Here is a 9,350-nt window from a genome sequence, read left to right on the forward strand (position 1 = left end):
CTCTGGACTTACTCCCAACGAGTCTGTTTTAATTGATCAGATATAGATTCTGTATCTATATTGATTTTACCTTCAGGTGATTAAATGTACAACTGTCAGAATTAAGAACCACTTTATCAAAGACTGGAAATTTTCTGCAATTTGAGAATGTGCTCAAAGTTTTTTAGAGTAACCCTCGTTTATAAAGCTGCATAGAAGATGGTGCTTAGTTCAAATGCTGAAGTTCTATGGTCATGGACCATAAACAAACACAGAAGGCACACAAGCCATGATTCTTTTCATAATTAATAAAATATGAACTGCACATCAAGTACCAACATTTCTTCTTCACTACCAAAAAGGTCAGAGTCCACAGTGATGACCTCACACACTGGCCTGCATAAAAATCACCTCCACCTCTTAAATGTTAATAGAGTTCCCAAATACAAGCCTCTTGTGCTTATTGTTTTCTCTGCCTTAAACAATTCTCTGGCTTTCTGTGTGGCTGGTTCCTTATTTTGTGGGCCCTTTGAGACTTCTTCACAGGGAGTTCATTCTGTCAAAAACATGACCTCTTCTCTTTCCACTAATCTTAATCATGTCTTCTTTTCTCCTCCAAAATCCCTTTTATAATTTTCATTACCTTGTTTATGTTTTGTGATTATTGTCATTGCTTGTCTCTAATTCTGAAATTCAAGTAAAAGTCAAGTTCTTCCCTCCAATTTAAAATGAGCTTCTAGTAATATCAGTAGATGGAAGTGAAGAAGAGGACAAGTTTTTCTGATGAGAACTGGGCACAAATACTTTGTTTTCTTGCCTTAGGCTCATCCTGGACCTGCTTGTAGCATCCCCTAAGTCTAGCTCTCATATGACCTACCCTCCACCTCCACAAAGGAGAATATTTTAAACAAAATCTGATCAAGTCACTCCTCTAGCTAAAGTCTGTTGGTGGTCTCTCAGAATGACATATGACTTCTCAGTAATAAAATGTCTTCATGTCCACTATTCAAGTGTACACGACCTTAGTGGATTTAAGCAACACAAATTATACCCATAAAGATCAGGCAATCTGATGTCCAAAATGATTTCAATGAGGTTAACCAACATCCAGGGTCTGCATACCTTTGGAGGCTTCTGAAGAGAATCCATTTCTTGCTTTTCCCTTTAATAAAATCCAAGTGTATTCCCTAAGTCAAGGCCCCTTCCTCCATCTTTAAAATGGATCATTTCAACTCTGTTTTCCTACCATAATGCCTTCTCTCACCGTGATTCTCTTGTGCTCCTCTTCTTGTAGGAATTCTTGTGATTATATTGGATGCCCTCTAATAACACAAAGGTAATCTCTCCATCTCTAGATCAGGAGAGATTAAAAAGTAGAAATCTTTAGGGTACCATTATTCAGCCTGTTATTTCCTGCCTTGCTTTTGTTGTTATTCACCATCCTTGTTTCTCTCAATCCCTGGCCTTTCTATATACCATTCCCACCACCCATCTAGTTCACACTCATCCCTGAATATTTCTTTCAGGTACAACTCTTTCTGGGAAGGCCTCCTCCTATAAGCCAGGATATGATGCTTCTGTCCATCTCTGTCATACAATGTGTTCACTTCCCTTATTACCTTACTGGCCTATAATTATTTCATTGTTACCTTACTGGCCTATAATTATTTCATTGACTTATCCATGTTTTACCACTTAGAAGATCATGGTTGTTTGTGTTTATAGCTCTTGCTAAACACAGTACCTAAAATCTAGCAGGTATTTGGTCATAAACAGGGAATGATGGGATCACGAAATGAATAAACACACTAGCGCATCGTTATTCAAGAAGAATGGCAAGTTAGACTATTCAGAGTCTGGCACACCACATCCCTGAGAAGCAGCACATCTGGGCAGCCACGTGCAAGGAGTCAGTTGCGTTTGCCATCCACGCTACCCTCCCCAGCTGTGCCGTTAACCACTGTAACCACAGACATGGGGAAATAATAGAGTGGAGTGGGGCAAGAACTTTCCAAGTTTCATTTCTCTGGAGAATATCTGCATCTAATTTTGTTTGGATATGTATTTATTTTAGATCCACATTGTGTCTACCTTAACTTCAGAACTTAATGGCTACTGTGGGCATTCATGGACAGCTTGTAATAATACAACTGCTTGAAGAAGAAAGTGTAATGTGTAAACCTTGAAAGATCTTAGAACACATTAAAATTCCTTAAGACACTGTTTAAAAAAAAACAAACACAAAACAACAGGCAATCCTCCTGAGGATTGAAAAACAGTTTAAATACTGAATTGTGCTGCAACACTTGAGTTAATCTGGAAGATTCAGGTGTCAATTTTGCTCTATTGTCAATTAAAAAACAAAAACCTCATGAGTATCACTGTTCACTAGACACTATGACTATACAACTTAAGGAGGAGGGGAGTCAGGAGAGAAAAACTGGGAGAAAATGAGGGAAGAAGTGACACTGTTCAGAATGAAATATGCACATTATATGACTTCTGTAACTGTAACCCTTCTGTACATCACCTTTACAATAACTGCTGTTCCGCTTCTCATCAAGAAGAAGAGCAGAACTTGTAGACTGAAAAGACATTTTTATTTGAAATTTGACCCTGTAAAGTGGTAACTGTACTCAGCATTTGGTTAAAAAAAAGGGGGTACAAAATAATCAGAAATATTTTACTATCATGTTGACTGACTGCAATACTACTTTTAGAGCCATTACTTTTAATTACATAAAAGTTCTACAAATGATACTTACAAGCATATCATAAAATCCATAGTTATATAGTAATGTTTTAAAGAATTCAAATATGAAGTTGAAAATATTGTATAAATGATGAGTTGAATCTTGTTTTTAAATAAAAACTTCAGTAAAAAGTAATAATCTTGATTGCCAACTTGATTAGGTTAGTAAAGCACACCACAGGGTTTGTTTCCAGAGAGAGTTAAATGAGGACTGCTCTGACCTAAACAGTGACTTGATCTGTTGGTCACTGATCATATGTTAGCATTCTTGAAAAGGTAGGAGGTAGGGCCTAGTTTGAGGAAGAAGGTAAACAGAGCTGGGTGAAGGTCAACAGAGCCGTGTCCTTAGTTGCTATATATTTCCCTGATGCCCCCCCCCATAATCTTTCTCTGCTTCCTGGTCACCAAGATATAAACTGCTTTGATCTACCAGTCCTTCCAGATGGATTAGCATTTCTGAAATTGGGATTCAAAATTCACCTTCTTTTAAGTCATTTATATCAGGCATTTTGCAACAACAATGAGAAAGGTAACACATGAAGTATTAATAAAATATAAACCAGTGTCATAGTGAGTGGTTAATGATTAGAAGCTCCTCATTAAAATATTCTGCTATCACCAAACTTAATATTTTCCTTAAAATTCAATTAGAGAAGAAAATAAAATATGAAAACTAAATTGTGAATGGGAAGTAACTAAATTGTCATTATTGGCAGGTAATGTGGTATATTGAAAAATGCAAGGATATTTATTTTTAAAAATTAAAATCTATTTTATTGCCATGTATTTATTTCTTCAAGTCTGTGTTGAATCTTTGCTATTTAATATTTATCAGTGCTCCTAAATGCAAAATATACAAATATATAACTATGTTATAAATACATTAAAGATATTACTCTTCTAATTACATGAATCACTATATTTTAAATCTAATATGTAATCTTCCATATCATTTTGTCCTATTTTTCTGAATATGAATGACATGGGAGTTTTTAATCACATGGAGAAATTCAAGAATAGCATGCACAATTTTACTGAAGCAAAGAATTTGGAAGAGACTAATCATATGTGATTTTAAAATCTGATTTAATAAAAATTGACAGAATATTAAATGGCATAGAATAGAGTCTGTGTCAAGATTCAAGTAATTACAAAAATTTTATGTGTTTCTAATTGGCTGATGAAAGGTAGATTATTTAATAAATAATTTTGGAGCAACACATTAGAAATGTTAAAACAAATAAGACTGACCTCTTATTTCAAAATAAATACAATATAGATTAAAATTATGAGTAATTTTAAAGATGAAAATAAATATGGTAGAAGATATGAATAAATCATCATAGGCTTTTCAGATATGGAAAACATTTCTAAATAGAACAGGAAACACAGAAGCCAAAAAGTTTGATATATTACATAAGCTTATAAACTTTTTAATTACAAATAATACTTATAATCTCTTTATTGAATTTTAAAATATCAATAGCAACAAGGAGAGATAAAGTAATCTGGAAAAATGTGATTATGACAGAAAAAAAACAAGAGCTGATATCCTTGACACTTAAAGGGTCTTACAACATGAAGAGTCCAAGAAAGAAAAAACAAAACTGCGTTAATAGAAATCAAGCTCACAGAAGAAATCAAACTAATTTTTAAGACATGAAAATATATTCAATCACTTCAAGAATAAAACCATTCAAATGAAATGAATGTGATGTTTTCCTTTTTAGATTGCATATGAAAAGAGAGGCAAATCAGTTGAGTTCAAATGAGTATCTGTGCCATGAGTTTTATCTTTCTTCTGAAAGTAGCATCCTAGCCTAACTTGCATTTTCACAGCAAAGAAAAAAGGAAGCAAGGTCCGGGCACTGGTGGCTCACACCTGTAATTCCTAGTTACTCAGGATGCTGCTATCTGAGAGTCCAGGTGCAAAGCCAGCCCGGGGAACGAAAGTCCGATAGACTCTTATCTTCAATTAACCACCCGAAAACTGGAAGTGGCATTGTGGCTCAAGTGGTAGAGCACTAGCCTTGAGCTGAAGAGCTCATGGACAGCGTCCAGGCCCAGAGTTCAATCCCCATGACCAACAAAAAAAATAATAATAAGCAAGAAGGAAAACTGCAGGGTTAATATATCTATCCATCACACTTTATTCTATTAGCTGAGCAGATCATATAACTAAACCTAGAGCCAAAGACAGAAAAGATATGTTACTTCCTGAGCAGAAATTCCAAATCCACTTGACACACTAGGTGTCTACAGGAAGGGATAGGCCTCAAAGTCACTCCTCTAGCTAAAAACTTTCCGTGGTTTCTCAGAATGGCATACAACTTCTCAATAAGGAAATGTCTTCATGTCCACTATTCAAGTGTTCACCACCTTAGTGGATTTAAGCAACACAAATTATGCCCATAAAGATCAGGCCATCTAATGTCCAAAATGATTTCAATGAGGTTAACCAACATCCAGGGTCTGTAGAGCTGCATACCTTTGGAGGCTTCCAAAGAGATGGGAGGCCCACTAAAGCTCCGCTCACCACACACCACAAATACAGGCCTCGTTCCAAGGAAATCCTTCCTGTCTAATCCACTCCACAGTGGGACCACCTTCATCATCTTCTTCCTATCATTTAGTGCATGACTTTTGCCTATATTTGTCTGTACCCTATTGGGAAACTTTGGGAAAGAAATAAGTGGTTGGATCATGAAAGGATTTCAATACTTACAGATTTTTTAATCTAATATCCAAAATGCATGCACATTTCTTACTGAAATTAGCTAATGAAAAAAATAAAAGCCATTTCTTTCCTTATCATGAAATGAAAGGTTTTCTTTTTAATGTGATGGATCCAACTGAAAAGTCTACTGTACTTCCTTAGACCAGTGGTGAGAGAATGTCACTAAGAGAATGTCATGCAGTGATTAACCTGAAGTTGGCTCAGCATCTGTGGGACCAGGAACATGATGGGTACTTAGTCAAAACAGGGGTGGTAAAGGAGGAAAGAGATAAAGGATGTTTGTACAAGTTTACACTCCCACCAACAATGCAGTAGGGTTCCCTTCTGGTTACATCCTATCCAGCATCTATTGTTATTAGAGTTCTTGATTATAGCCGTTCTAACTGGGGTGAGGTAGCATCTCAATGTTTTCTTGATTTGCATTTCTTTTATGGCTAGAGAAGTTGAGCGTTTCTTCATGTGTCTATTGACCATTCTTATTTCCTCTTTAGAGAAGTCTCTTTTTAAGTCTTTAGCCCACTTATTAATCAGAGGAGTTGGGGAAGTGGGGAGGGAAGGGATGGTAGGGGAAAAACAAAGGAGGAGGTAACAATGCTTGATAGAAAATGTACTCATTGCCTTACTCATGTAACTGTAACCCCTCTGTACAGTATTTTCACAATAAAATTAAAGGTCTTGGGAAGCTATGTCTGTATTTGAAGTAACATGAACTGAAAAATGTGAAGAAAGAGAAATGTCACTCAAATATATCATTAAAGTGCCTTAAAATAAAAACAAGTTTCTGTGGCTCCCAAGTATAGTCTAAGAGCTTTACCAGTATGAACTCTTTTAATCCTCATCCTATAATATAGTCATCTCCACCTAGATAAGGAAACTACAATTTAAGAAGTGAAGTGCTTTACCTATTCACACAGTCACTATGCCACAGAGGGCTGTATTTTAAACCATCCAGATTGGTTCTAATCCTCTCTTTTAACCTGTAATTTTTCTGCCATTTTTACAAGAGAGATAAGAGAGGTCTTTGGACATTTGGAAGAACAGTGCTCATACACTGACCAGTAAGATCGCTCGGTAAAAGTAGAAGATGGGGTGGGGTTAACAGAGGGCAGGAAGGAATGTTTCCTTCTATTTTAAATGTGATGATTTTGAAGTAAACATGAGCAAGATGTACAAATGTCTGTGACCTGAGCTCCTGCAATCAAAGTAAGATGGGTTTTCCATTGCTGCTTTGCTGATAACAGACATTATGTGTTACATATTTTGCTTTTTAACTCCCTTTGCTTCTAATCTTTTGCCTACAGTTTCCATTTTACTCACACTCAATCTTGATGATCAGATTAGTACATTTCCAAATCCACAAGTCCCCTTTCTGAAGTTTATTAGAAGAGTTGGTTAGCACTTCTAATTAAAGGCCTCCAAATAAAATTAATCTCTTTTGACTGAGCTTTTCCCTTTAATATGATAATAAGAGAGCTCATTTAGACTACATTAAGGTAGCCTAAATTATATGGAAATAAACAGCATTCAGAAAAGGGAAATTGCTGTGAAAATTATATTCAGTAAACAAGAACAAAAGTATGTTATCCTGTTCAGGCTTTTATAACAAAATACTACAGAGTGAGTAGCTCATGGACAACACAAATTCGCTTCTGCAGTTCTGAAGGTCAGAAAGTCAAGTTCAAGATACTCGAAGATTTGATCAGGCTGAGATCAAGGTCTGCTTCCTGGTTGACACCTCCTCATATCCTCACAGAGTTAGTACAGTGAACAAGCCCTGCTGAACCTACTATACAAAACTAACTCCATTTATGGGGGTTCTCACTTCATGAGCTGAGCATTTCTCTAAATACAGCTTCTCAATTCTATCACTGTGGGGAATTGTAGTTCCACATACCAATTTGGTGAGGATACAAAGTTCAGACCATAGCATGAGATAGCTAAAACCCTTGAAAGATACAAACATGCCCCTCACCCTTCAGCAGACTAGTTAGGGTGTCCCCTTAGGATTTTATTAGCTTGTTTAATTAACAAACCTAAAGTGATGCAAGTTTCTCTCCTACAGGCTTTCTCTCCTACTTGGCTTTGTGGTATCAAAATACAAAGGTCAAAGAGAACATTTTTATTAGTCCCCTCCAGGGACTTGTGAAATAAGTATTAAGGTCTTTCTGGCAAAATGAACACATTAAACTGTCAGCCAAATTTTACTCAAAGGTTTCTACTTCAGGCCCATTGTTCTGATTCCCATGATCGGAGAACCTCATAATTATTCTCAGTATTCCAATGCGGGACCTTGTTCTTGGGCAAAATATTTTTTATTTGCAAACATAAATAAATAACTTGTTTCTAGTATATGTGATAAGGCAAATTATCTGCAAAGAAGTCTCCTAAGCCTATAGATATGAAGAATTCCTATCCCTTAGTCATAGAGACAGATAATGAGTTTCAAGATTTGGAAGACGATGAGAATTGGGTGACAAATCTTACTGGTTGGAAAATTAAATGATTGACTAAGACTTTTGTTTCTTTTTGCTCATTTGCTGAAATTGCTAAGTGTAGAGATGCTTTAGTTCTATACTTCCTCCACTAGCAGAGATGTCACTCCTTCTGGGATACAGAAACCACCAAGCATGCCTCTATGATAAAATGAAAAGCAGATCCTAAGGACTGTGATTTTTGAGAGGCAGGGACAGCTAACTGTCCACTAAAATTTGTACTCTTCTCCCATTAGTTAGAATTTCAGTGGCAAAAAGTTAATGTACAAGGACTGCCTTTCCTACCCTCCTTTGTATCTTTCCCATTTTGATATGATCATTTGACTAGTGATCATTAAATGAAATCCAACTATAAGTGACATGTACTTCATCCAGGCAAAACTTTTTAGAAAGCCTCTCAGCATCCTCAGTACCCCTCCTCCTCCTGTCCAGTTGCATTGGTTGTCATTGACTATGGTCCCCTAGAAAATGGCAGAACCAAACAAGAAAGAAGCCTGACACACAATCACTACAGAAATCACTACAAAGAATCACAGAGGAATTACTACAAAGAAAAGCTGTTCACTGACAATGAGTAAAAAAATACATATTGTGTTACTACTTGTTTAAATGTGACAAAATGTATTAAAGAGTGTTTCGAGCATACCGCACAGGTCTCTGCATTGCTTACGACTAAAGGCCAGCTGTTATTCTTTCCCATACTCATACTCATCTGAGTCTTCAATCAGGTCAGGAAACATGAGGACTCTGTTTTCCACCGCCCATCAGTGGCATGACATTCCTGTTTTAGCACCGAATGCTGTGAGCTTGTTAACTCCCAGAGAGTAGACAAATTCAAGTCTCTGAAGCTAGGAGTCAACAGGATTCAGTCCTGGACTATGAGAAATTCTTCGCTGAAGGCTTATTGTCCTGTACACATGCCTGAAAGGTGTATATGTTATGTTTCTTTATAATCAGAACTTTTAAATAATAAGTAAACAAATTAGAATCCAAATTTTATCAGAAGACCAAAGACAACAGAACAACATCACAAGGAAGTCTGCTAAGTGGACAGAAAGTCAGGGCCCACTCCAGGCTTCCGATTCAGAAATACCATGTGCACACCATCCACTGTGGTCCGTGTGCTCAGGGAAGTTGGAGAAGGGCAGCTTCATCTTCCGGTGGCCTCTCTTCTCACTTCCACCCCTTCCCCAAAGGGAAGGCCTAGAGGTATGAGTAACCAACTTACAGCCATGTTTGTTAACTAAGAAGCAGTTATTAAAAAAGAAATCAGTCATAAAACCTTTTTTTAGGTATTATATATGGGAGACTACAAGTGACTTCAAAATAAGTGACTTCAAAAAACAATTCCCAAAACAGGTTCAAACTAGATCTCTACAGTTTACCCTAA

This window comes from Dipodomys spectabilis, unplaced genomic scaffold (assembly GCF_019054845.1).
Source record: "Dipodomys spectabilis isolate Male_0828 unplaced genomic scaffold, ASM1905484v1 ptg000138l, whole genome shotgun sequence".
Classification (NCBI taxonomy): Eukaryota; Metazoa; Chordata; class Mammalia; order Rodentia; family Heteromyidae; genus Dipodomys; species Dipodomys spectabilis.